The following is a 25770-nucleotide window of genomic DNA, read 5'->3' on the forward strand; positions in this document are numbered from 1 at the left end:
GATACATGCAACATAATCTTCATGGATTGTCGTTGGGACTCAACGATGGATGAAAAACAACAAGTACTTTGAATATGCTCAACAAGAGCTCTCAACTATGTCTCACGTGTGGCGTAGTGAAGTGAGATGAGTCTTGGAATGATTCAAAAGTTTCGTAACTAAGGCCATATCGTGGACCTCCAAGATATTGCGTATCCCTAACGGTAAAGACATAACCATTCGGGGATTTACCTTGTACGGGTTTGATAAGTAACCAGTGTCAACATAACAACAAGGCAAGCATCATTCCAAGGATTAAGGGGGTTGGATCCGCTCGGGATGCGTTAGGATTTGCCTAAATCCGTAGTACCTTTAGGGTGGCGGAAAACATCTTTAATACCAATTCAGTGGTTGCTTGTAGGCGCGATGCTGCATCTTTACCAATAAATCAATAGCGAAGGAGATGTCTTGTCTAACATAATGAGCTAAGTACAACAAAGCGCAAAGTTGAACTTAGATATGGAATTTGGTAGTGCATAACCTCTTCAAGGGTCTCATTTGCATATAACGTATGGAAGATCATAGGTATACTCAAAAGGTAACACCTTCGAGGTGTAGTTTGACTGGTAGACCAAAGTACAGTCAAAACAATGCTTAATCTTCAAGTCAAGGCTCAAATTCCATCTTCAGGTGCAAGGAAGTTTTCTCAAGCTCTTCTAGAGTTTTAGTGAGATTCATGTCATTGACATAAACTGTAACTCTAGCAATTCGGAATAAGACTTCATAGTTTAACACGCAAGGGCATTCATTCATATCCCTGACTGATCAAATAATCACTTAGACGGATGTACCACATTTGCCGGATTGCTTCAATCCTTAAGTGAGTGCCTCAAACAAGTTAAGAGGGTGTTCCGTGGTTTGGAACTATTTGAACCAGTCCATGTGATTCTTTGGGAACTTACATGAAAATCTTCGTATCAATATTCCCATGGAGAAATACTAACCACTTTCGTAATGCTGCAGTCAACTACATGGTGTTTGAGAAAAACCTTGTGCCGTAAGGCATGCATCATATCGCACTGTTTCTTTATCTCATTACGCATCCTTTTCCAATTGTAACACAACAGGGTTACTTTAGGCAGTGTAGGAAAGATAGTTCCAAACACACTTTGGTAAGGAATTTAACCTGAATAGTAATTTTGGTTGTCCAATCCATTCTACGTTGTTACTAATCAACGGAACATGGTTCGATATCGTACCTTTCATTTAAGTCTGTAGCTACCATATAAATGAAAACATCATCAATGATAATCTCATTCCAATTCTGTTATCTCATCCAAACTAATATACTGGACCAAGAACTTCAAGTCTCGGGAGTAATTCAGATTAATCTCATGAGATGGAAATGATTTGAGACAACGATCGAGTACATATTCATCCCATTGTGCCTTTATTTATAGTAGTAGGGAAAGTTAAATCATTACCCTAATAGGATTAGAACTCTAATAGGATAATAACTAACCCTAGAGAATATTCTAAGATATCCCTAGATTTCTATGATTTTAATTTCTCCGGCTCAGGTAGTCACTTTTAATCAGTCTATCAGTCATGTCGTTAATTAACGCGTTTATGATATTTTGACATTGTTCATTACCCTGAAACTATGAACCAATGTTCTGGCACAAATGTATCACTCCCAGACACTAGCATGTGTTCGGTATAAAAAATCATACCGCCTGAATACTGGTTAACAACTTCTGGATATCAGACAATATTGTCAATAAGTAGCGTCACCGTATACTAATTATAGGTTAGAGCCCACTTGGGTGGATGGTTTCGGATGATTGGTAAAAATTGGTCTTAATGACTTGGTTTTGTTGATTCTAAGGGAAATTTACTTACTTACTGCTCATGGGATTTTTTCTAGCCAAGGGTATAACAACTCATACTCCCATGCCTATACTCATCGTAATGACGAGTACATCATCAAGGAAATCCTGGGAATTAGTGTTGATTGTAGTGTTCTAAGGTTGGGAAAAGGAATTTGCTAATGATCTACTCATTATAGGGTTTAATAGAATATAATCTTCCTCCTGAAGATTCGAAATTATAACTATAGTTGACAGATATAGTCGGGGACCAAAGGTGGTTGTTACCACGAAAAGTAAAACTTCGTAAGAATTTTGATAGATGGTATTCTAATAGGCATTGCCAAGGAATCAAAACTATTTATGGTTCCTATCTTGAAAAGTTTGGTAATGAAGGCGGGAGAATAATGATGGGATTGATTGGTAAATCTCTGGTGATACACAACTATTGACACAATAGCCCTGTTTCAGGGCCATTAACTCATCTCAAATCTACATATTTCCCTAGCAAGGAGCTTAAAGTCTAAAGGCATTCTCCAAAATGATCATCTAAAATGTTGATAAGTCGCCTAAATCGCCCAAAACTTAGGAAAAGCTAACATGTTTTTCATGCTCTATGAGGTGGCAAGATTCGCTAATTAAATTCAAGAATCAAGGATGCCTACATCACATGTGTGGTGAATGCAATATTGCCTAAACTTATGCTCTAATAACAAACTAACACACCCCAATCCGGAATGTCCACCTGGACTCCGAATCGAGTTGTGGTGGCTGACACCAGGAAGGTGACGAAGCCATAAGGTGTAGTGAGGTGGAAATGTGAATAAATTTAAACTAAAAGTGACTAGATGCAAGAGTGCACATGTGAGCCGGATTGAACCCAATCCACACATAATGTCAGAGCATAAGTAAAGTACAACAAAGGTAGAGGAAAAATTATACAATCGGGAGTTTTCCCATAACAACGTTTTGCCAGAAAGTCCTTGTCGACACGAAAGCTCTGCCACTAAAACCTAGATGGGAGAAAAAACAAGGGTGAGTGGGCCTAAAAATAAAGCTTTGTAAAAACCTTTTCTAAAATGTATAACCCCTCGCCGTAAAACAAGTATAGTTTCCAAATATAACATACTACGTATAGTATGAAAATACTTACCATAGCCAACGATTCCTCAAAAAATGCAATACTTCACAATAATTTGTAAATAAGCATATAACTTCCAGTAATCACAATATCTCGTAGAAATAAACATATCATATCGAGTGTTCATCGACATATGTTGACACACGAGTTCATGCAGACATATTCTCACATAAACATAACTAGGTGTAATAATGAACTACGCTCTAGTACTACAATCACGTGAAGACTGGTGCTATGCACATCACAGACAAGTTCTAATTGCCTATAACAATCTAGGATAGGACTAGCACTCCAAAGTGAGCGTATAGTGCGATGTGAACATACACGTGAAGCCTGGCCCTGGCTCGGGCTAGTACAAACAATAGTGTAGCACACTATGAGTAGATAACGTAAATATAGTCATGTCACAGTGATTCAATAATTCTAGTCAACATAATACTATTCATAACCGTAAATCTAATTAAGGCATCCAATATGATTTATAATGATTTCCTAATTCTCATTATACAACATTCCTTATAAACGTTGATTTAATTACGGCATCACATAGAAAATTCGTTATTAGATGTATGTATGGAAACTAAACAATTATATATATATATATAAAAGAAAATTTCCACTCACAGATACTTGTGAAGTCGTAATTGTTTGAACGAGTAAATACGGATCGTACCTAAGTATAATAGAGACTTGTTAGTAAAACTCAACTAAAATCATTAAATTTGGGAAAATAGAGTGCATATTTGGAATCAGGGTGTCGAAATATGCTAAGAAGGGTCCTGAACAATTTTCGTAAAAAGTCAAGCCTAAAAAGTCAACTACGTTAAAACTTTGGAATTTCACTAAATGGATGCCAAAAATGGACTCAGAGGTGTCAAAAATAGCCTAGGAGGGTTTCCGAGAATATTCCAAATCCAATTAGGAATCGGTTGGGTCGGATCCAGTACGCGGATCCGGGTTTAGGCTGGTTTGCGGGTTCGGTTTTGGTTTATGGGTTGGGTCGACCCATTTTTAGGTTATGGGTCGGTCGGAATCTGGGCAACAATCCCAAAGCTCCGATCAAGCTCAAAATACAACTATAATACAGAAAATTATACATGTATTTGAAACTTAAAGAGAGAGGAATAATTTTATACCAAAATCACGTCGAGTCGTGGTCGAGATAGGCTGGAAAGGCTTGCAACTAGCGATGTCATGGTTGGAAAACTAGGGAGACTTCCCGAGTTAATTTTTGCACCAAATTGTCGCAAAAACACGTGTATAAGGAGTTAATCGTCATTAAAATGAAACGGGAAAAGCAAACCATGTGGTCTAGACCTTACCTTTATTGGATTCATTAGACTTTCGCCCGAATCCTCTTGGATTTTGAATGGAGCTCAGCTTCCTAGCCGTGAAAAGAGAGAGTGTGAGAGAGAAAGATTAACAAGAGGGAGAGAGAAAGAGAGATGATCTATGTGTTGGTTTGGTGGAGCTCACTGGAGAAGATGGCGAGTTGGTGGACGTTGGCCTCGGCGCCGGGGGTTGCAGAGGGAAGATAGAGTTAGAGTGAGAGAGAGATGCGAGAGAAGATAAAGAGAAAAAAGAGTGTCTAAGAGAGTGGGGGGATGAGTGACACGTGGCAAGAGAGGAGAGAAGAGTTGGTGTGGGTATGGACCTCATGGGCTAGAAAAAAATATTTAAAATATTAAAATAATAAAATACCCAAAAATTCAAATTTACTAAAACACCCTCAAGTTTCATAGTTTCGTAAAATTTTAACCGTAACTTCGATTTTGATTTCATTTGCACCTACACGTTCGTACCGTCAAGTACATCGAGAATATGGTAAAATAATAGCTCATACGCATCACGAAATGATGGTCAATGAAAGTCAACAATCTCTCCACTAAGGCATTTCCGTCAATTCACTCTTTTAAAATTAATAAAATCGTAAAATTAGGAACGAGTTGTTACAATCTACCCACCATAAAAAAAAAATTTCGTCCTCAAAATTGGAAATAAGTTGCTATACATAAAATACTCCAAAAAATAGGAAGAAAAAAAATATATATAAAGAAGATATCAAGTCTGAACGGTTGCATAAATGAGAATGCCATTCTGTCGCGATCGGGTTACAATAATTCCTCTTTCATGCCTCCAAACTCAAACTTTTCTTCTCCTTTAGTACAATACTATAATATAATACTTTTATAAAAACGTGAAGTCAAAAATAGATATATAATAACATAATGCCAAAATACGTATATAATAACGTAAAATTAAAATAGTTGTACTGAAATCAAAACTGAACATACAAAAATTTCATCTACGCACTTGTAGCATCACGTACTCCAAGAATAAGTGTAGTATCTTTGGGTCAAGCTTAAACAATAAATAAATAAATATACTAACATAGACGGGATTACTTGTTCACTTGCTTAACGAACCCAACAAATAAGCTATCAATATTATGGTCTACAGCTCACAATACCAACAACTCACTATTGTCTTGATAAGCAAGTAATAAATTTTCGAGGGTGCAATATTACCATCTTGCCCCTCATTGGGAAACTGTGCATAAGTCGTTAGATTTATGCCTCGATTGGGCTCATGCACTACCATCTTGGGCGACATCGTCTATAGCACATAATTTCCAACATCGTAATCTCAAACCTTCAAATACCTCTTCGCAATACTCTTATGTACACCACGTGCTATCCGTAGAATTCGCCATACAACATCTCAAATGGTGTCATACCCAACATCTTAAATTGCGCCTACGTGTTCGTACCGTTGAGTACTTCGAGAATACGGTAAAATAATAGCTCATACACGTCACGAAATGACAATCAACGAAAATCAACAATCTCTCCACTAGGGCATTTTCGTCAATTCACTATTTTAAAATTAATAAAATCGTAAAATTAGTGACGAGTTGTTACAGGACTAGTTTGATATTGAATTTTGTCCTAACCATTAAATAAAGTTAGTTGAATTTTTTTGTTAAGATTAGGATTTTGAAAGCATTTCATTAGTTTTCTTTATTATTTAACTCAAAAATAGGACACAAACCCAAAAGATTTAACTAAAGTTAAATTTTTTGTTTGTAAATTAAAATAAGAATTGTTTATAAAACCCCCCAAAAAAAAAAAGAACTTATCATTGAAATGTAAATTACTATAAGTTCGCTCAAAATAAAGTTAAAATTACTATTTCTAAAACCCAAAAATTAAATTTTTTTTGTTTTTTTTAAATTTCGATTTGACTTAATATTATTGTTTAATTCGTTCTAAATCATGCAAGATTGTATTATTAACTCCACTAATTTATCAAAACTAAAGTTAAAACCATTATTCTAAATTGAAATAAGCATTGTTTCTAAAACTCAAAAGATAAAAGTCTTTCTTCTTTGTTTTGGATTGTAATTTGACTTCATATTATTATTTGATTTGTCATAAATAATGCATGGTTATATTATATTCCCATCTCTACCTAGCATGAGGTATTTTGGAAGCTCACTGGCTTCGGGTTCCATCGAAACTCTGAAGTTAAGCGAGTAGCTCGAGAGAGCAATCCCATGATGGGTGATCCACTAGGAAGTTCTCGTGTGAGTTCCTAGAAACAAAACAGTGAGGTAATGGTAAGCCCAAAGCGGACAATATCGTGCTACGGTGGTGGAACGAGCCCGGGATGTGGTGGACCCAGGCTGGGATGCGACAAAATGGTATCAGAGCCAATCCCTGGCCAGAGGTGAGCCGACGAGGACGTCGGGCCCTTAAGGGGGGTGGATTGTGACATCCCACATCGCCCAAGGAAGTGATCATTAAATGTATATTCCCATCCCTACATAGCACGAGGCCTTTTAGGAACTCACTGGCTTCGAGTTCCATAAGAACTCTGAAGTTAAGCGAGAAGGAGGCCAGAGCACTCCTAGGATGGGTAACCCACTGGGAAGTTGCTCGTGAGTTCCCAAAAACAAAACCGTGAGGGAATGGTAAGCCCAAAGCAGAAAATATCGTGCTACAGTGGTGGAATGGGCCCGGGATGTGGTGGACCCAGGCCGGGATGTGACAAAATGGTATCAGAGCCAATCCCTGGCCGGAAATGTGCCGACGAGGACGTCGGGCCCTTAAAGGGGGTGAATTGTGATATCCCACATCGCCAAGGGGAGTGATCCTTAAATATGTATTCTCATCCCTACCTAGCATGAGGCCTTTTGGGAGCACACTGGCTTCGGAATCGACAGGAACTCTGAAGTTAAGCGAAAAGGAAGCCAGAGCATTCCCAGGATGGGTGACCCACTGGGAAGTTGCTCGTAAGTTCCCAAAAACAAAAACCATGAGGGAATGGTAACAAAAACCATGAGGGAATGGTAAGCCCAAAGCAGAAAATATCGTGCTACGGTGGTGGAACGGGCTCGGGATGTGGTGGACTCAGGTCGGGATGTGACAATTTGGTATCAGAGCCAATCCCTGGCCGGAAGTGTACTGACGAGGACGTCGGGCCCCTAAGGGGGTGGATTGTAATATCCCACATCGCCTAGGGGAGTGGATCATGTAAGCCTTATATGTATATTCCCATCTCTACCTAGCATGAGGCCTTTCGGGAGCTCATTGACTTCGAGTTCCATCGGAACTCTGAAGTTAAGCGAGTAGCGCGAGAGAGCAATCTCATGATGGGTGACCCACTGGGAAGTTCTCATGTAAGTTCCCAGAAACAAAACCGTGAGGGAATGGTAAGCCCAAAGCGGATAATATCATGCTACGGTGGTGGAACGGGCCCGGAATGTGGTAGACCCAGGCCGGGATGTGACAAAATGATATCAGAGCCAATCCCTGGCCAGAAGTGTGCCGACGAGGACGTCGGGCCCCTAAGGGGGTGGATTGTGACATCTCACATCACCCAGGGGAGTAATCCTTAAATGTATATTATCATCCCTACGTAGCACGAGGCCTTTTGGGAGCTCACTGGCTTCGAGTTTCGTAGGAACTCCGAAGTTAAGCGAGAAGGAGGCCAGGTCACTCCCAGGATGGGTGACCCACTGGGAAGTTGCTCGTGAGTTCCCAAAAACAAAACCGTGAGGGAATGTTAAGCCTAAAGCGGACAATATCGTGCTACGATGGTGGAACGGGCCCGAGCCGTGAGGGAATGTTAAGCCTAAAGCGGACAATATCGTGCTACGGTGGTGGAACGGGCCCGAGATGTGGTGGACCCAAGCCGGGATGTGACAGTACTACCATAAGCTCAATATGTATAATTTACCTATATATATAGTACTACTATATGTTCAAATATATGTATGTATGTTTGTGTATATGCACAGTACTACATATTTGATCAAATATATTATACTAATTAATCTACCTATATGTAAATTTATGATGAGCAAATAATATATATTTTGTAGATATTTTATTTTGTATGTATCATCATAAATATTGGGCACATTTTATTATTATTTAATCTCTTAAATATAAAATTGTTGTTCGGAAAAAAAAATATAAGTTGTTGGAAGTTTAGAAGACTAGCCAACTTTCCCCACCAGCTTTACAAGACTCGATCAAAGGCCTTTTATGTGTGCGAATTTTTAGTGGTCTTCCAGTACTTTTCTTTGTCTGGATATATATAACAATTTCTAACCAAATCATCAACCACGTAAAGTCGATTATACATAAATGAGGAGGCGACGACAGGGATTAAGATAGATTAATTATTTTTCTTTTAATACCAATAGTTTCGTTGAACAGAGACAAACGAAATTGTTGATTCCATTGAAAAATTTCCTAAACCTAACTTTAGTTGACCAAATTAAGACAGTTCTCTCTCATAATTTTCGAATGTCCCTGCATTATCAAAGGTGGTGACGGTGGCAGTTTGGTGTTATGGGTTAATCTAATGAATATCGTTTTAATTAACAAACCAATAACGAATTTGAGTATGACCTGAGGATCCAAAATAAAGTTGACCATATCTGTGATGTGACCATTTATGTCTACCTCCACATAAGACAACCCCTTCCAGAAATTTGGTTCAATTTCTGGGATTTTAATCTGTCAAAGTTGGAATGCACGAGTAGTGGTTTAGGGTTTCATCGAACGGTCAGCTGAGATGGGTGGGATTCGTAGCAACGGCGAAATGATCATGAGATCTTGTCAACTTATTGAAAAGTCTTCGAGATTTATCTCCCTCTCCAAGAAACAAATATCAATTCATTGTTACTCAATATACTGAAACAAATTTTATAATTGTTATCTGCACATCTGTAAAATGAATTTAATTAAGGGGTGTGCTATTTACACATAATTTTTTACTTCACACACACCACTTGTTAATTTTTGTTATTTGATTTTCTTCAATTCATCTAATTCAACGGCTGAAAATTAAAAAAATATGTAAAAAGTAAAAAATGATATATGGATATCATATCTCTTTAATTAATTATTTCCACATGCATATTTCTTACTTTCTCTGTTTTCTATCTGTTGTTTATTATTTCATACTCCAAATATACAATATACATTTCCCATATCATATTGGTTGATAAAAAAACATAACATATCATGTACATGTAATTAAGTAAACAATATAGTATCCCACCCCCCATATCTAAACTACCTATTAATAGAATTCTAATTGTTAACTAAAATCCCATGAAATTATCATTCTAACCCTCTAATTAAAATTGAACATGAATAAGAAATATGGGCAATAATATAATTTCACACAACCAAAATTTTGTTTTTTTTTTTTCAAAGCCTTACCTACATGTAATTTTAACATACATCTAAATAAATAAAATAAAATAAAATAAAGCTCTCTCCCCTCCCTCTCCACTCCCACGTTCTCTCTCACTTCCTCTCTCCTTCCATTTTTAAAACAAAGTTCCTCTCACACTTTGTGTGTGACCATATGCTAGTTATACATAGAAAAAAAGGGAGATTTAACGAAACACTTCCAATACTGTTTACTTTTAATGAAAAACAATATTTTTACCTTTCCGTGGTACTATTCACTACACCTTTATTTGTCATTTTTCTTTAAAACTAAAGTTTTTTTTTTATTTTTCGTTAGTTTTCCTAAAAAAAAAGACCAAATAGTTATATAATATATATATTTATTCTATTATGGGTAATGACAATCTTTGGGGTTTAAGACGTCCTAATTGTAAAAAAAAAACCTCAACAAATTAACAAATTGAATCCCTGACACATCAGCTAAAGTAACGTATATTATTTGATCAAGTTGAGAGAATGGGATGAGTGTAAAGAGCGACAGAATAGAGTGTATGATTAAGAAATAAATTTTGTATAGAGTACTCGGGACTTAGCTAAACATAAACCCTTTAATTTCTTAAGTGCTGAGAATTCTTCCTAAATTAAATACAAAAAAGAAAAATACATTTACACAAATGGCACGCGACCTTTTCCACTTAACAAAAATACTTAATATTTCTAATGTCAACGTACTTCCGTACTAGTTTTACATTCAGAACTATTCAAATCTAAACGTGTTCTTCTAGTACACCGCAAGAGTTCCCTTTTCTTAAAATTCGTCAGCCTGTAAAGTGTAGTTTGGACACGGTCAAATTGATCGACGTTATTCAACATGGTTGGTTGCTTGAAGAACAAAGTTTCTGACTTGTGTTCATATCTTTATCCTAGCATTCTCTGACGGATCCCCAATTTAAACAAACTGTTAACTGCATATACGATACCAAAGTCATTTTATATACCTTTATCTTCGACATTTCAAAGTCCTTGTCAAAACAAATGCAAATTTGTTTGCTAATTTTCCACGTAATTGTGGAAATAATGGGTTAGCAACTACTTTCCAAATGCCTATATAAACATAGCATATATCGACCTCTGAGATATCACAAGAAAAATACAAAGGAGACTTTGGATGTTGTCATTAGCTATGAATATTCTTTGATTGAAATATTGTTGGTTTTTAATTTTTGGTCGAGGTCCCTGAAATTAATGTGATAATTTATTTTTATGTACGTTACTATATTTTTTAAATTAAAAATTAGAAATTTTAGTTGTTTATATAAATGAGATTTTAAATAAAAAAACCATAATTTGTGGGACTAAAATATTAAAATATAAATATACTATTGTGTGTGTGTGTGTGTGTGTGTGTATAAACATGGGTACATTCATCAAAATTAACCAAACAAATTATTGTATCAAAACATGGGTATATTCTTCAAAATCACACAAAAAAAAAAAAGAAGATATTAGGCTTAATAACATTAGTAAATTTCTTCGATTAAACTTGACATGGATACATTTTAAAATCAAAGAAAAAAAATTAATGTACCCATGTAAGTTTAAAAATGGATTAGAAAAAAAAAATTGAATAGATTTTATATAAAAAAAAGGTACATTTTACATATAACAAATTGATATATTTAATAATGAATACATTTTAAGATTAAAAAGTTTTACATGAATGGGTACATATAATTAGCATGAGTACATTTAGCAAAATAAAAAGTACAAATAAAAAAAATATGGGTACAAATACAAATAAACTTTAAAAAATATGGGCACAAAAAGAAATTAATATATGGGTACAAATTAAAATTGAAAAGAAAATTGGTACAAATTAAAAAAGGGTACAAACTAAAACTAAAAATATATGATAAAAAAATTTAGTCATAAATATAAATATAAATATACTAATTGTAACATTTTTAACATTAAATTAATATATTTAGAAATAAAAAAATATTTTATTATTGAAATAATTAATGATGTTATTAATACCCAAAGACCTTGATCAAAAATTAAAAAAGAATAGGATTTTAATCAATGAAGTAGTAAAAGGAAAGATTAGAACCTAATTTCTCCAAAATACAATATTCCATAAAAATAGACGATTCTCAAACTTCTCATTTCCCTTGAGCTAGCTCTTTTAATTTGTTCCCCATATGGCACGCTTAGCCTTTGAGCTAGCTCTTTTACTATTCACTGGTAAATACCAATTATTCAAAACCATTTAACAACCCCCAAGGGGAAAGTTGAGTTAAAGTTTTGTTCACGTTGTATAGTTTCTTAATGCAAGCATGGAATCTTTCAACTTCTTAGTCCATGGGTGGATGGGCCTACATATGTAACTCAATGCCCTATACGCCCCGAACAACGTTATACTTACAAATTTAATATCACTAGACAAGAAGGCACCCTTTGGTGGCATGCCCACATTTCATGGCTCCGTGCAATTGTCCACGGAGCGCTCATAATCCACCCGAAAGCCGGTCGATCCTTCCCCTTCCCCAAGCCCACCAAAGAAGTTCCCATCTTGTTAGGTAATTAACGATTAAACTATACCATTCAACTTGCTTAAGGTTAATCGTAATATGTACTTTAAACAATAATTTTGATGAATAATATTTTTTTAACAACTTTTTTTATGACTAATTATATATTACCTGTTTGATGGAATTGCAGGAGAGTGGTACAATGGCAATGTGGTTGACATTGAGGAAGAAGGCATGTCTAAAGGAATTGCTCCTAACATTTCAAATGCTTACACCATCAATGGACTTCCCGGCGATCTTTACGATTGCTCTCAAAATCGTACGTAACCATGCATGCATACACGTAAATTTATTGATTTAGTTTATGTGTTATTTTTGCATGATGAGTATTAACAAATTGACATCAAATTATCAGAATCATATCAACTAAGTGTGGTGAGAGGAAAGACCTACCTGCTACGCTTAATTAACGATGGACTCAATACCCAGCTATTCTTCAAGATAACCAATCACAAGATGACAGTTGTCGCCATCGACGCTATCTACACCACTCCTTACGTTAGCGACATGGTGGTTACCGGACCTGGTCAGACCACCGACGTTCTTGTCAAATTCAATCAACCTATTGGATCTTATTACATGGCCGCCACTCCATACGCTAGTGCTAGTGGCGCCATCGACTTTGATAACTCAACCACCAGATCATTGTCTACAAGGGCTCCAATTCATCAACCACAATTATGCCCTCAATGCCCAACCCTTACGACAAGCCATTGGTCCATAAGTTCCTCAGCAATCTTACCAGCCTCACCAGTAGACCCAATGGGTCCCAGTCCCACTCAAGGTGGACGAGCACATGTTCGTGACAATCGGCGTCAACTTGGAGATGTGTCCAGAAAATGCCACGTGTCAGGGTCTCTTCAATAACTGACTGTCCACAAGCATGAACAATGAGTCATTCGTGCGCCCAAGCAATATACCCATGTTGGAAGCACAATTTCACAATGTGAGCGGGGTTTACACCAGAAACTTTCCTGACGAGCCTCCAGTCAAATTTGACTACAGGTACATGAACATTAGCCTTGACCTATCATTGATATTAGCCTTGACCTATCATTGATATACGCGCCAAAATCAACCAAGGTCAAGACGCTGAAATTCAATTCAACAGTGGAGATGGTGCTTCAGAACACAACATTTTTGGTCATCAAGAACCACCCGATGCATCTCTACGGCTTCAATTTCCACGTGTTGGCACAAGGGTTTGGAAATTACGACCTGATTAATCACCCCAAAAAGTTTAACTTTGTTAATCCGTAAATACGTAACACAGTTGGTGTGCCAGTCGGATGATGGGCTATGATCAAGTTTCAAGCAAATAATCCTGGTTAGTTTTCTTAATCCTTTGTTTAATTAAGTTTCATTGTATTTTAATGTATTATAAACAATTAATTTAGGGTAAATTACACAGTAGCCCCTCAGGTTTTGAGGTCTATTACAACTCCATACAACAACTTTAAAACATATCACTTTCATACCTCAAGTACTATTTTATTTCAATATAATACATCCGTTAGATTTTCGATCCATTAATCTATTAAATGTTGACGTGGCTGCCACATTTGTGCCATGTGGCTGCCAAATGTCTGCCATGTGGCAAAAAAAATATTTTTTAATTTTTTTTTTCTTTTCTTCCTCCCTCTTCTTTTTCTTCTTCTTTGTCGCTAGGTTGGGGGGGGGGGGGTAGGGACGATTTTTTTTTTCTTTTCTTCCTCCCTCTTCTTCTTCTTATTCCTCCTCTTCTTTTTCTTCTTTTTCTTTTTCTTCCTCTTCTTCCTCTTCTTTGTCGCTGGGGTTGGGGGGGGGGGTGGGGTTAGGGACAAATTTTTTTTTCTTTTCTTCCTCCCTTTTCTTCTTATTCTTCTTATTCTTCTTCTTCCTCTTCTTCTTCTTCTTTGTCGCTGGGGTTGGGGGGGGTTTGGGACAATTTTTTTTTCTTTTCTTCCTCCTTCTTCTTCTTCTTCTTCTTCTTCTTCCTCTTCTTTTTCTTTTTCTTCCTCTTCTTCTTCTTCTTTGTCGCTGGGGTTGGGGGGGGGGGTTAGGGACAATTTTTTTTTCTTTTCTTCCTCCCTTTTCTTCTTCTTCTGGGTCGTTGGGTGGGGGGGGGGGACAAATTTTTTAGGGACAATTTTTTTTTCTTCCTCCCTCTTCTTCTTCTTCTGGGTCGCTGGGTGGGGGGGGAGGGGCAAATTTTTTTTTTCTTTTCTTCCTCCCTCTTCTTCTTCTTCTTCTTCTTCTTCTTCTTCTTCTTCTTCTTCTTCTTCTTCTTCTTCTTCTTCTTCTGGGTCGCTGGGGGGGGGGGAGGACAATTTTTTTTTTTTTCTTTTTCTTTCTTCCTCCCTATTCTTCTTCTTCTTGCAGATCAGGGTTTTTTTTTTTTGAGAAAATTCAGGTTTTAAAAAAAAAAATTTATTTGCCACGTGGCAGACATTTGGCAGCCACGTGGCATAAATGTGGCAGCCATGTTAGCATTTAACGGATTAATGGATGGACAATCTAACGGATGTATTATATTGAAATAAAATAGTACTTGAGGTATGAAAGTGAAATGTTTTAAAGTTGTTGTACAAGATTGAAATTGACCCCAAACCTGAGGTATGAAAGTGTAATTTACCCATTAATTTATGATTGTTTGTTTTAAACTGTTGTTTCAGGTATATGGTACATGTACTGTCATTTGGACGTGCATCTGCCATGGGGGCTGGGAATGGCTTTTGAGGTTGAAATGGACGAATGCCAGAGTCTACTTTGCCTCCACCACCACTTGATTTGCCCAAATGTTAGAAGTTGTTCGGAAGAGACCTCAAAATATTCTTTCCATTGTATTCTTTAAATTTTAATATCGTGGTCAATTTCATTCATTTGGTTACAAATAAATAACTTTGTAGTAAAAGTAGTAACAAATGTACTGTATAAGTTGGTCATCATTGTTTACTGAAATCACAATATATTATATTGAACTAAACATGGTAAATACCAATATTAAACTAAACATAGTAAATACCAAAAATATATATGACAATATTTGGGAATTTCTTATATATTCATTAATCTCCAAAGTGGAGTATATATAGGAGTTACAATTGGTATTACATATGTACTTCACCAATGTGGGACAATAAACTATTATTTACACTCTAGCTAATATATAACTCGCAACACTCCCCCTCAAGTTGGTGCAAAGATGTCATGCATGCCCAACTTGTCAAGCGAATTGGAAAACACATTATTAGACATAGCCTTAGTAAGAGCATCAGCAAGTTGATCTTCAGATCTCACAAACGGAAACATAATAATTTTAGCATCCAATTTTTCCTTAATGAAATGTCGATCAATCTCCACATGTTTTGTTCGATCATGTTGCACTGGATTATGAGTAATCTCAATAGCAGCCTTGTTATCACAATGAAGTTTCATAGCACCTTTGGGGTTAAACCCAAGATCTCTCAACAATTTTTTCAACCACAACAACTCACATACACCATGCGACATACCACGAAACTCAACTTCTGCATTTGACCTAGCCACCACTTTTTGTTTCTTGCTTCTCCAAGTAACTAAATTACCACCCACAAATGTAAAGTATCCAGATGTAGATCGCCGACCAGTGATAGAACCTGCCCAATTTGCATCTGTATACCTTTCGACATTCAAATGACCATTCTTGGAGAAAAACAGGCCTCTGCCAAGAGTCATCTTCAAGTACCTCAAAATACGGGTTACTGCATCCATATGAGCTTCACTAGGTGAGTGCATAAGCTAACTTACCACACTAACTACATAAGCAATGTCAGGGCGAGTGTGAGACAAATAAATTAATCTCCCCACAAGCCTCTGATACCGTTCCTTATGAGTAGGAACTTGATCTGGAAATAAGCCCAGACGATGATTCTGCTCAATCGGAGTATCAACAGGTTTGCAATCTAACATACCTGTTTCAGCTAACAAATCAAGAACATATTTCTGTTGAGACAGAAAAATACCATGCTTGGATCGTGCAACCTCGATTCCAAGAAAATACTTCAATTCACCAAATTCTTTCATCTCAAACTCAGTAGCTAGATACTTTTGAAGACGTTGTATCTCTTTCTGATCATCACCAGTCATAATCATGTCATCAACATAAATAATCAATGCAGTTAGCTTACCATTTTGTCGTTTTAGAAACAAAGTATGATCTGAATGACTCTGGATATACCCAAACTTCTTCATTGAACTTGTAAACCTCCCAAACCACGCTCTAGGAGATTGTTTCAAACCATACAAGGCCTTTCGTAACCTGTATACAACACCTTTTCCAGGAGATGTTCCAATACCAGGTAGGAGATCCATATACACTTCCTCCTTAAGATCACCATGAAGGAAAGCATTCTTAACATCAAACTGCAACATATGCCAATCCTGGTTTGCTGCTAGGGACAGAAGAACACGCACAGTATTAAGTTTGGCAACAGGAGCAAATGTTTCCTGATAGTCCACCCCATAGGTTTGAGTATAACCCTTAGCAACTAATCTAGCTTTATACCGGTCAATAGAACCATTTGCTTTGTGCTTAATAGTAAACACTCATCTACATCTAACGACTTTTTTTCCGTTTGGTAAAGGAACCAAATCCCAGGTAAAATTCTTTTCCAAAGCTTCCATCTCAACTTGCATGGCATTAACCCATTTAGGGTCAGACAAAGCATCTTGCAATTTTGTTGGAATTGATACACTAGATAGCTGACATATTTAAGATGTATATGGTTTGGATAAACGATAAGTAGACACATAATTGTTGATAGGATATTTGGCTTTGGCATGCATATCAGGCTTATATTGTACTTTAGGTTTTCAATGATTAGCTCGTGGAGGCAACTGATAAGTAAAAGAATCGTCAGAATTTACCTCATGTATGCCACCATCTTGTACCAAACTGTTAGAAGAATCATCACTGGACGAACCATCATCAGGCAACTCGTTAGACATATCAGCAGCAGGCAACCGATCATTAGAAGGTAATTCGTCAGACATACTAACAGGCAACTCGCTGGGCACATCTGATCTATCGTCAGTAGAAATAGTTCTGGGAATAACAGGTGACCGATCAATATCTGTAGTCCACTGATCAGTATCACACAACATAATAGGTTCTGTTCCCAACTCTACTTGTAACACATCATCCATACCATCTTTTTGAATCTGCACTTCACTCCCCATCTCCCCCTGAAGTGGAGAGTCGGAAGAGGGCTTTACAAAATACTAAACTTCCTCATGGAAGGTGACATCCATGGTAATATAAGTTTTTTGAGTCGGATGATGATAACACTTATAGCCTTTCTGATTGTTAGCATACCCAATAAAGACACACCGGAGAGCACATGTATCAAGTTTACTCCGCTGATGAGAGTAGACATGCACATACGCAATACACCCAAACACTTTCAGAGGAAGCTTTGATATAGAAACAAGAAAAACATGTTTTTGTAGCACATTGAACGATGTCCGAAAATCAAGAACCCTACTTGGAACACGATTGATCAAATACACAGCAGCCAAAACAGCATGACCCCACAAATGATTAGGAACACATTTATCCAACATCAAGGAGCGAGCAACTTCCATTATTTGATGATTCTTCTGTTCGGACACACCATTTTGTTGGGGTGTAAACGGAGTAGTCGTCTGGTGAATAATATCATGATCACGAAAAAAAACATGCCAAAGTGTGATTCACATATTCTCCCCCGTTATCAGACATGAAGACCTTAACTTTGGTATGAAACTGAGTAGACACCATTGTACAAAATTCTTGAAAAAGTGACGGAACATCACTCTTATTCTTCATCAAGAACACCCAAGTTAACCGAGTACAATCATCAATAAAAGTAACAAACCAACGGAATCTATTAGAAGTAACTTTCACCGGACCCCACACATCAGAATATATCAAATCAAATGGTAAAGTAGCTTTAGAATCACTTACAAGAAATGAAGCATGATGACTCTTAGCCATGACACATGTTTCACATTTGAACTCCGAATCACTACAAGTGCGAAACAAAGAAGGAAATAGATGTTTCATATAACTGAATGATGGATGTCCCAATCGTCGATGCCACAACCAAATTTGATGTCTGTCATCCACTTTAGCACTTAAAACTTGATGATTATTTGAACCAGAAACAACAGTATCCTCCATAGTCAAGATGTACAAACCCCCTATTCTTTTACCATGACCAATTATCTTTTGAGTTTGAATATCTTAAAAATAACAATACGTAGGGTAGAAGTGAGCAGAACAATAAAAGATATCAAAAAGTTTTCCTACCGACAAAAGATTACACTTAAGATCAGGAACAAGTAAAACACGGACCAATGATAAGGTTGGAGTTAGAGAGATAGTGCCTTCACCCTTCACAGGGGAATGTGCTCCATTTGCACTAGTAACATACGAATCACGAATATAGTCGCATAACTCATCAAACACTCTAGGATCACTAGTCACATGATCAGTGACCCCAGTATCTATTATCCATTTATTTGTTCCACCAAGATGCATAATAACATTGTGATATATTGAGCCATTGAACAAAAATCACGAACAATAAAGGCACAAAAAATACGCAGCGGAATGAAAATAATTTACCAGATACTGTAGCAGAGACTGTTCACGGCACTGTAGCAGAGTACTATTCACGGCAGATCACTGTAGATTGGCACTGTTCACAAAGCAACTGTTCGCGCATTGTACTGTAGCGTGCCACTATTCACCCTTTTTTTTTTTTTTTTTACGAAGGAAATCCCGAAAAATGTGGGCACAAAATTAAAGCACACAGGTCACCAAAAGCGAACTGCTCTGATACCATATTGAACTAAACATGGTAAATACCAAAAATATATATGACAATATTTGAGAATTTCTTATATATTCATTAATCTCCAAAGTGGAGTATATATAGGAGTTACAATTGGTATTACATATGTATTTCATCAATGTGAGACAATAAACTACTATTTACACTCTAACTAATATATAACTCGCAACATATTATTTAATTACTAATATTGTTTTTTTACTCAGATATGGATTTTATTAGATTTCTAAGAGAAATGTTTACATCTTCCACCAAAATATGGAAAATAAAATCCGAACCAATATAATCCCATGAATGATCTCCCCCATGTTTAGACACAAAGGACGCTATAGCATGCGCAGCTTGATTGCTTTCTCTGTGGGAGTACTTGAATACAACAAACTGCAATGATTGGGCAAGCCTCCAAACATCATGAATCAAACCTTCCAACATTGCATCAGTATCTATATCCTTTTTAAAAATCTGCACTAAAACCTTCGCATCTGTTTCAATCTCAATGGGTTGAATGCCTCTCGCAACACATTCCTGCAGCGCTGCCCTAATCTTCTTTTAATGAATCTTCACCTTAGCTTATGTATAATAAGCTAACAAACATGAGCGTGACTAATGAATCCCACATTGATAGAAGGAGAAACCTTGCAAGGGCTTATAAGAGGTTGGGCTACTCCTCATATTGCCAATTAGTTTTATAGTGGAACCTCAACTTTTTTTATGGTATCAGAGCAAGTTGTCTCATGTGTGAAGCCTAATGGCCACACGCGCCCCACGTCACCCTGTTTCTGTTGTCCACGTGTTTGACTTGAAAATTTGCCATACGTGAGGGGGCATGTTGAGAATGAATCTCACATTGATGGGAGAAGAAACCATGTAAGGGCTTCTAAGAGGTTCATCTATTCCCCGTATTACCAATTAGTTGTATGGTGCAACCTCAACTTTCTTTAGTGACTTACAATTCAATATGTCTTAATTGAGTATTACAATTTGATTTTACATGCATTAATAATTCTCCTACAAGTGGTTAAGTTGTGTCCTTATTGTCAAAGTTGAGTTCGAAATTAGTTGGCATCTTGTTATGATAGCCTTGATCACATTGTAGGGTCCATTTCCATTTGTGGGACGTATGTACTCACCTCTCTAATAGAGGTTATATGATGAGTAAGAGTGATTCAAATAACATTTGGCTTGCTTGGATGTGTTTTTCAAATAACTGTAAGGGTTTTTAGAGAAAATATTTTGAGTTCCAAAAGCACTTAAAGTGCTTTATGCAAGAAGCATTAGTTGTGTGCTTCTTCTAGGAAGTAAGCATTAGTTGTGTGCTTCTTCTAGGAAGTACTTTAAGTATTTTTCCAGGATTTACTTACATCATTACTAAATATTGGTTTTAAACATTTTCACCAAAAAAGCTTTCAGTTATTTTAAAAGCGCATCTAAACGAGCTCATTATTAATTCAATTGCGCTACTTCTAAATAAGACTATCATTCATGTACATTATTTGAAAAGGAAGTTTGGCGGTTCAGTGTTAGGGATTACGCTTCAATTAATGTAGCAAATCGCCTCCAAAATTCATTGCCTCTAACATTCATGCATGGCTATAAGGTGCGAGGGACAAATGCAGGGTGAAGCTTTCTTGATGATTCTTGTGAAACAGGACCAGAGGCGTATGTAGGGGCATTGCTTTTCGCAGAGATAAGGCAAGAGTATTCCTGCAAATTAAAAACATTTTTTTTTGGTGAACGCAAATTAAAAACATTTGACAAAGAATATTAGTACTTGTACATCAAGTTAAAATGCTCTAATACCATGTTAGATAACCATAAAATGCTTAGATTACGAAATATCGTCAATCATATGCATGAGATTTCAACTACTTAAATAGAAATCATAACAGAAAATAATGAAATTGAAGGTTACGCGTCCACATGTCTCAAAAGATTAAGAATGCTCAAACAAATAAAAAAATGGAGGGGCAAATCGAGAAAAGATCACAAGTTGAGGGGGAAATTTTTTACTACGAAAAAAGGTATCAATAATAAAAGTAAGAAAAAAGGTAAATGCATTGGCATTGCACATGTAAATCGGAAGAAGACAGAAAAAGAATCCCCATCATTCTTTACATTATTTTTATTAAACATTTGCTCCTTTTTAAACTTTAATCAAGACGCTTTTGACTAAAGGCCATGTCATCACATTTAATCTAATTTTATTAATGTATTTATTGTGTTTAATAAAAAAAATTATTGTGTTTTTAAGACCAAAATTTCATATTTGTCTTTTTTTATATTTTATTTTATTAAACGATATATTTGTTACATTAAATGTTAGATTAGGGAGCCGACGGAATTCGAACCAACGCCGTGGTGTAAGGACAACACTCATCTCCACTATTATGGTAGAGGGCCACTTGCAAATTGTTAGGATTTTAGTTGTATGCTCTATTTTTGTTTCCTTATTTGTTAGGATTTTAGTTATTAATTGTTGGTGTACTCAAAAAGCTTTTTATATTAACACCCCACATACTTAATACACATCACATTTGTTTTTTTTTAATTAAAATTTATCTTATTACACCACATGTCCTTTCCCATAATACCCTCACATCTCACATTCTTTCCTATAATACCCTCACACCCCACACTCTCAAAATACACCTTACATTTTCTACAAACACCCCACACTCTTCACAAGGATTTCTTTCTTCTTCTTCTTCTTCTTCTTCTTTTTTTTTTTTTTTTTTTTTGTCTATGCTATGTATCATTTGATACAAAATCATTTATGTCATACAAGGATTTACTCGATTTTTTTTCTAACTAGTGAATGTGGATGCAAATTTCCGCCGTCTTCTCCTTCGACGAAAATGCACTTGCAAAATAATAACACCTAAAATTATGGCCAAAAGTCTCATGCTCCCACGATGAATTTGGGGTGGGGGGCTTTGGCCGAAGAATCTTTGATGCCAAAGTTAGAATTATGAAGAGAATGTGTTTAGGAGTTTGTGGGTAGCAAATAACTTAGCTTTTTAGTGGGATAATAGGGTTATTTATAGGAGAGTGGCCGACCATAGTAGACCAGTGTGGATGCAAATTTCTTCCTCCTTGTTCTTGGACAAAATTGCACCTACAAAACAAATAACACTTTAGGTCAAGACCAAGAGCCTCACGTGCACATGATGAATGGGGGGGGAAGCTTTGGCCGAAGAACCTCCGATGCCAAAGTTAGAATTTTGAGGGAAAAGTGTTTGGAGAATTTAGAGAATTTAGCAAGAGAATTGGCATTGAGTTTTGGAGAGAATGAGGGTGTTTATATAGGGGTGTGGCCGGCCCCTTTGGGAGGAGATGGATCGGCCACTTGGATGGCTTTTTGGGTTAGGTTCTTGATTTGTAGCTAATTAGTAAACTAATTGAATATTAAATCAATTAATTAGCTAATTAATATAATTAAAAATGAATGATTTGGGGGTTACCTTGTGGAGAGGATTTGATGAGGATGGATGAAATAGGTTTTGAATAAATACCTATTTTGGGCACTTTTGACTTGGTTGAGGGATGATTGTCCACTGCTCGCGCGTAGGAATTCCAGTGTTCTTCGAGGGTAATTTTCTCCTTTTTACCATAGAATCCATGTGTCGCCTCCATATTCTTCTTGATTATTTTTGGCTCCACAAATGCCCTTACACTTGTTGGGCCGGTCGCAAGAAAAGGCAGTAGGTGTAGAGATTTTCTTGCTTTAGGAAACATAGGATTGCTTCCTATTTTGTTGTAAATTCCCTCTTTAATTGGAAATTAGATCCCTCTAAGAAAGGGAAATAAATCACTTCTAAAGTCTATTTAAGTCTACCTTAAGTAGATGATTAAATCAACTTCAGAGAGCAATTTATTCTACTCTACAAGAGAGAGAAAGCCATAAGATATTTGTTCCTCCTCCCCTAGCAATCTTCTACACTTGCCCATGCAAATGATCGTCTTTCGTTGCTTTCTTTGTCTTCTCCACCCCGCACCAAGGTAAGAAAAATTTAATTTTCCTTGTCTTTTTCTTGGATAGTGTTGTCCCGGGGCAGCCGTTGGGGTGGTGCGGCACGTTGACTCGCAGGGTTAGGAGTCGGTTCGGCATGAGTCGAGGAGTGTTGTGGCTGGGACCACTGCTTGGGCTGCTCGTCTTAGCTAAAGCCAAAGGCAGCTGTGCGACTAGGGCAGCAGATTGTGGCACTGGGCCGCAGTGCTAGGCGAATCGTATGGCTCATGTCCTTTAGGCTCTTGGACCTGTCACGGGTCGGGCTGGCGATTGAGAGAAATAAGGAGATCACGAGATTCGTGGGTTGCTGGAATGATGGGCATGCATGCCTCCTGCCTGCTGGTCCGAAAGAAAAAATGAGGGAAAAGCCAGCATGGATTGAGCTTTCATGCTAAGTACCATGAATGGCGTTGGCTGCTTAGTCCTCTTCGCTAAGAGAAAGGTGGGCTGCTTCTGTAACGATCCAAAAATTTTATTTGGAAGCTTAATTCAATAATAGGCCAAAATAAAGTCATGGTTAATCTCTACGCTATTAACCATAATAAATTTCTTTCCTTAAAGAAATCAAGTACAATAATAAATTTGGGTTATTTTATGGTTGCATCTAACCTTCGCGTTAGATTGCCCACGTACCCTATGAAAGGATCAAGCCATTCGTAGTTCACAAATTTAATTTTTAACTCATTTTCAAAATCATTCAAGTGACTAACAATCGCTAACTATGTTCAAACAAGCGATTCACACCAATTGCATATCAAATATAGATTCAGAATATCGAAATTAACTTAGAAGGGCATCTTTGGCTCACTATCCACGTGGCGTCGCGAGTAGCGGTTTCCAGCAAACGGAAACTCCAAATTCCGACGAACTCTAAAAATTACCAAATTTTACAAGGTTGTAAAGTTCAATGAGAGGAACAACTTTCATACCTGGGCCGAAGTCCAATTCAGTCGGGAAACACCTGAAATTAGCCTCTATTCATGTAGAACCCTGAAATTTGGTGGTTTCGATTCGACACCAAAACGAACTTTAACGCCCCATCCAATGCATGGGCTTTGTTCTTGAGGTTGAGGGAAATGTATTGGTGGTGATGGTTGCCTTAGTTAGCTTCAGATTTGGTGAATCTCCACCCAAACCCCGTCATACCCACTGTGGGGTTCCTCATGAAATCGAACCTCATTTCGTCTGTTTTGGGGTGAAAATGGGAGAGGGATCGATTGAGGTTCACATAAGGATTAATATAGCACTGGCCCCGTCATTTACGGTGGCTGGAATCGGGAGTTACAACTGGGTTGGGTCGGCAGGTTGAATGTGACCCAGGTTCGGCCGATTCCTTCCTTTCTTTCTTTCTTTCTTTTTTTTTTTCTTCTTCCCTTCCCTTTTTCCCGATTGGGCTACAACCCTCATTTCTCTCCTTCTGTTTCTTTCCTCTCCCATCACAATATGACACATGGCACCCATACAACTACTTCAGCAAATCTGGAGCCTTCTAGATTCAGGGCAAATAACCATTTTGCCCTAACCTTCGTTCGTTTGTAATTTATTTGTTTTAACTTTGTTTCATGAACGGTTTTTGCTTACGCGCTCGTGGGATCGAGCTCTATCCAAATATGCCAAGAAATAAGACAAATCATATAAGGATAAAATATGTCCTTATAAAATTACGTTTAGTCAAATAGGGATATTTTTGTCATTTCATTTTCCAATAAAAATTTCCACATAATCATGTATTTTAAATTTTTCAGGGTATTACATTCAATCCCCATTAAAATAAATCTTGTCCTCAAGATTTTAATCACGGGATAAGGATAAGGTATTTAAAACCAATCCGCAATACCGTTAATCTTGAACGAAATCAAAATCTTATTCTATGATTTCATTCATATCCTCACGTGAACCAAACTAACCATATTAATCATGTAGCCATAATCATCATTGGTCAAACAATGATCCTTATTAAAATAAATCTCGTTCTCGAGATTTCCAACCATTGAATAACGAAAAGGAATTTAGAACTAATCCCACCGTTCCATTTATAGTGAATAAAATCATAACCTCAGTCTACGATTTTATTCAAGCTCCAAAATAAATATTTCAACGAAATAATCATCTATACTCAGATTTCCTACCACCCTCATTGGTAGAATGATTTCAAAAATTCTAGCCATACGCATTGGCAAAATAAATATTAAAACATCAAGCCACAATCCTCATGGCCTAAATAAATACTAGATTATCAAACCACATCTCCCATTGGTTAGATAAATACTGGCATAATAATTACAATCATTGGTAAACCACTTACCATCAATGGCTATACACATCCATTGCCACCATTCTTCCTTAAGATTTCTAGCCACCATCACTGGCAATACCAAACATTAGAAAATCTTTACCATAATCATCATTGGCAAAACAAATATCATAAATTCAAGCAGTAACTATCATTGGCCAAATCAATATCGAAATTTCTAGCCATAATCATCAGTGGCTGAATAAATATCATAATTTCAAGCCAAGCCATTAGAATTGGAAAAAATCAAATATTAGAAATTCCAACCAAAATCATTGGAATTTCCAATCACAATTATTGGTAAAACCACTTACCATCA

General features: G+C 36.8%; 1 pseudogene; it reads left to right on the forward strand.

Annotated features, from left to right (window-relative positions):
* Positions 1–2584: 2584 nt before the first annotated feature.
* On the forward strand, positions 2585–15204 carry LOC103419391 (laccase-7-like; annotated as a pseudogene).
* Positions 15205–25770: the final 10566 nt, after the last annotated feature.

This window comes from Malus domestica, chromosome 04 (assembly GCF_042453785.1).
Source record: "Malus domestica chromosome 04, GDT2T_hap1".
In the NCBI taxonomy this organism is placed as follows: domain Eukaryota; kingdom Viridiplantae; phylum Streptophyta; class Magnoliopsida; order Rosales; family Rosaceae; genus Malus; species Malus domestica.